The sequence below is a fragment of the Pan paniscus genome, chromosome 18 (genome assembly GCF_029289425.2).
Source record: "Pan paniscus chromosome 18, NHGRI_mPanPan1-v2.0_pri, whole genome shotgun sequence".
Taxonomy (NCBI): domain Eukaryota; kingdom Metazoa; phylum Chordata; class Mammalia; order Primates; family Hominidae; genus Pan; species Pan paniscus.
In genome coordinates, this window is record NC_073267.2 from 87,781,245 (window position 1) to 87,785,791 (window position 4,547).

The 4,547-nt window shown below is 45.9% G+C and overlaps 1 pseudogene; it reads right to left on the bottom strand.

The window, feature by feature from the left end:
• Positions 1-2,469: 2,469 nt before the first annotated feature.
• LOC112437417 (keratin, type II cytoskeletal 8-like) lies at positions 2,470-3,593 on the bottom strand (annotated as a pseudogene).
• Between the last annotated feature and the right edge of the window lie 954 nt (positions 3,594-4,547).

Sequence of the window (4,547 nt, forward strand, 5' to 3'; positions counted from 1 at the left end):
CCCGGGTAAAGTGTCCTCCAGCAGCACATGCTCGGCCTCCTGGAGAGGAAAGGGAAGCGGCCTGGCTTCCACCTGCTCCTGGGCACCCAGGTGAGGAGAAACCCGAGGGAACTGACTGCCCCCTCTTAGCCTCGCACTCCCCAGTGCAGCCGATGACAGGAACTCAGTGACAACTGATGGAATGACCGTCTTGCCTCCCTCTCTGTAATGGGGGAAAAAAGCCAGAGATACCGAGCCAGCTTTTTGCCAGGAATCAAGACAACTCATCTGTTGACTTGGTTTCCTCATCTGTAAATTGCTGGCAATATTTAATAACATCTAGAGGCCGGGAACAGTGGCTCCCGCCTATAATAGCAGCACTTAGGGAGACCAAGGCGGAAGGACCACTTGAGGTCAGGAGGTGGAGGCTGCAGTGAGCCGAGATCTCACCACTGCACTCCAGCCTGGGTGACAGAGCAAGACCCAGTCTCAAAAATAAAAAACAAAAACATGTAGAAAGTGGAATATTCCTGTTTCATTAAAGTTTTTGTGACCATTTTGTGAGATAATGTAGGCAGAAAAGCATTACAAAGTTTTTTGCTCATAAGAGGTGCTTAGAAAATTAAAATTACCACCAGCTGCAAACTGGTTTCTAAGAACTAGAGATAAAAAACACCTTCATCTTTTTAGAAGCACTTGCTCAAAAATGAAGTATCAGGTGGCTCTGAGAAGAGATGATAAATTTCCCGAGTACTCCAAGAACAATGGGAAGAAAATTAAAATGACAGTAATTTTCCAAGGTGTAGATTTAGCCAGAATGAGCAACCTAAATCAGCCCTATAGTTTCCCTTCAAAAAATGAACACTCTTAATTTATTATTTGTCTTTTAGCATGGTATCATTTGAAGGAAAAATAGAAGGCCAGGTACCATTTAACCTTTTAACAGTATGGCTTTTTCACTTACAAAAACTTACATATTATGATACGTGTTGATTTTTTAGAAAAATTCTAAGTCACGCTGTGTGACAATTCAAGTTTATCTGGTGATTTTCTTTGAATATGCACCTATTTTTATCTCACAATAACCATATGATGTAGGTTTTTACTCTCATTTTAGTGATGAGGAAATTAAGGATCAAAGAGATTTGAGCTTGGTGATTTGCTTAAGGCTGCACAGGTTTGAAGCTGCAGGGCCAGGACTGGAGTCCAGATCTGCCTAAGTCCACAGACAGTGCTCTTTGGTTGTGTTTTACCTATTAAAACTAACCATATTACCTAATTAATCTATTAACATTAGTAACACAAGCTGTCATATTTATGTAAGTCTAGAGAGCAGATTCTCAAAGTCAAAGACAAAACATCCCCCCAGAAATCAAATAACAAGCAAGAGTAACTTGCAAAACAGGTTAAGGTTGCTTATAGCTGTAACTTTCAGAACTTTCACAGTAATCAAAAACAAACTGCGGTCAAATGAACTGCATAAATTATTTTGTCCTCATACTACAAATATTAAGTTTCCAGCACATTAAGCCTATTCCAGATTTTTAAACATGTAGCCATTAACAAACACAGGCGATTGAAAGGAACTGCAGTGGATCACCTGAGGTCAGGAGTCCAAGACCAGCCTGGCCAACATGCAGAAACCTATCTCTACTAAAAATACAAAACTTAGCCAGGTGCAGTGGTGGGTGCCTGTAATCCCAGCTAGTTGGGAAGGTGAGGCAGGAGAATAGCTTGAACCTGTGAGGCAGAGGTTGCAGTGAGCCAAGATTGCACCATTGCACTCTAGCCGGGGCAATAGAGTGAGACTCTGTCAAAAAAAAGAAAGAAAGAAAGAAAAAAAAACTGCATCAAATGGTTAATAAGTGTTACCCTATGGGCGACATAATGTGGGTGAATTTTTTTTCTTATTTTTCTACACTTTCTACAAGGAGCAAACATTATTATTATTATTTTTGGCAGAGCTAGCTCAAGTTTTATTTTAGCCAAAAAAAAAAAAAAAAAGCGCAATTGAATTGTTTTGTAGCTGGAGGCATGGGCAAGGGGGGTCCCCAGATAGTAAACTCCCCTGCAGGTGGGCTTAAGGCTAGGGCTGAGCCTCATGTGGGTCTCCTGTTCGCCCTGCTCCCCTGCACAGCAGCCTCCCTTCTGGGCTCTGGGGCAGCCTCAGGACGGGCAGGCTGGGAGGGGCTATCGCAGCTGTTCACTTTGGCAGATGTCAGGACTCGGACACCAGCTTCCCATCATGGGTCTCAAGCTTCTTCACAACCACGGCCCTGGTGGAGCTGGAGCCGGCGCCAGAACCAAAGCTGGAGCTCAGGCAGTAGCTTGTGAGGCCCCCCTAGGCCGAGCTCAGACCACTTGCATAGCCACTGGTGGTCTTCGAATGGATACTCATGTTATGCACCCCAGACTCCAGCCGGCTCTCCTCGCCCTCCAGCAGCTTCCTGTAGGTGGCTATCTCGACGTCCAGGGCCAGCTTGAAGTTTATCAGCCCCTGATACGCAGCTGCCGTGCCATGTCCCGCTTGGCCGGCTGTGTGGCAGCCTCCCAGCTTGGACAGCTTGGCGTTGGCATCCTTAACGGCCAGCTCCCCACACTGCTCGGCATCTGCGAGGGTCCTTCCAGGGAAGCCCTCTGGCCTTTGAGGCCCTCAATCTCAGCCTGGAGCCGGCTGATGTTCCCGTTCTTCTCAGAGATCTGTCTTCGAATGCCACAGGTCACCCCCGTGCTTCCCAGCCAGCGCCTGCAGCTCCTCATACTTGATCTGGTACATGGTCTCACAGCCTCAGCCTGGCTGCAGTTGGCGATCTCCTCATACTGCGCCTTGACCTCAGTGATGATGCTGTCCATGTCCAGGGTGCGGCTGTTGTCCATGGACAGCACCACAAATGTGTCCGATATCTGGGACTGCAGCTCCTGGATGTCCTCTTCATACAGCTGACTGAAGAAGTTGATCTCGTCAGTCAGGCCTTCCAGGCGAGACTCCAGCTCTACCTTGTTCACTTAAGCTTCATCCACATCCTTGATGAGGACAAATTCATTCCCCACCTCTGTACGCTTATTGATCTCATCCTCATACTTGTTCTTGAAGTTCTCCACCAGCCCCTTCATGTTGCCAAACTCTGCCTCCAGCTTCAGCTTCTCCTGGCCCAGAGTCTCCAGCTGCCACCTAAGGTTATTGATGTAGCTCTCGAACATGTTTGTCCATGTTGCTCCAAGCCATCTGCTGCTGCTGCAGGAGGCTCTACTTGGTCTCCAAGCATCTTGTTCTGCTGCTCCAGGAACCGTACCTTGTCTATGAAGGAAGCAAACTTGTTGAGAGTCTTGACCTGCTCCTTCTCCTGGGTGTGCACGGCCTGGATGTTGGGGTCCACCTCCAGGTTAAGGGGGCTCAGTAGGCTCTGGTTGACTGTGATGATGGTGATGCCTCCCATTCCACTGGCCCCACCATAGCCTCCACCCTGGCCACCCCGGAAGCTGCTGCTGCCCACTCGGGAGAAGCTAGAGAAGCTGATGGGGGCACCGGGCCCTCTTGTGTAGGAGAGGCTGCTGAAGGCCCAGGGGTCAGAGGTGGACACCTTGTAGGACTTCTGGGTCACCCTGATGGACATAGTGGAAGCAGAGTGGAGGTAGGCGGGCTGAACCAAGTGGAGATTCCAGAAGGAGCAGAGAAGCTTCTTCTTGGTCCATAATTTTTAAATCAAGAACCACGTTTTATATATGTAACTGGACGTCAATGCGCCAACTTATTTTAATACTTTGGTGCTTGTTAGACACATCCTACTGATTTGAGAGCTTAGCATTTCAGTAATGCACTATTTCCATTAAGTTTCAGCCTACCTTATTAAAAAATATAAGAGCTAGAATGCATCCTTCATAAATCCAAAGAAAGGGGGTTGGCAACAGAGAAAAAAGTTGCATTAAGTGGAGGACTCATCTTAACTTTTGCATTTGCCAGTAAAATGGATCTGTTACCCAGAGACCAGCTTGCATCCCAACTACAATGCAGGGAGTGGATTATGACTGGATACTCAACATCAGGACAGCAGAACAAAAAGTAATCTTCACACGTTGGGGAATTGTCACCAAAAGCAGAACAACTTCACACTTTCTTTCTCCTTTCAGTTTTTTCAGATATTTTCCACCAAGTTACTTTTGCCTAACAATTCATACACCATCACAAAAGACTAAGAGATCAGTCAAGAGATTTAAGAATATATGGAATGAAAATTTAAAAATTCAAAAGACTCTTTCCCTGAATCCAAAAACTACTGCAGAGAAGAAACCGGCTCTATTCACAGTCATCTTCAAAGAAGAACATTCTTGGCAAACATTGTCCTTCAACCTCAGAGAGAGGAAACTCCCTTTTATGTTTAATGTACATTCTTCCTGCTTTGAAGCCTCCCTTTCCCTGTCCCCTGTGGAGAGTTTCTGTTGCTTTATGGATTTTAAAGTATGCAGAATTTATATTATTTCAGCTTCTTAAAAGCCTAATTTGCTGAGAAAGTGTATGTATCTTAAAATGCATGAATTCTGTATGGTGCCAGAAATGTAGAAAATGTAGA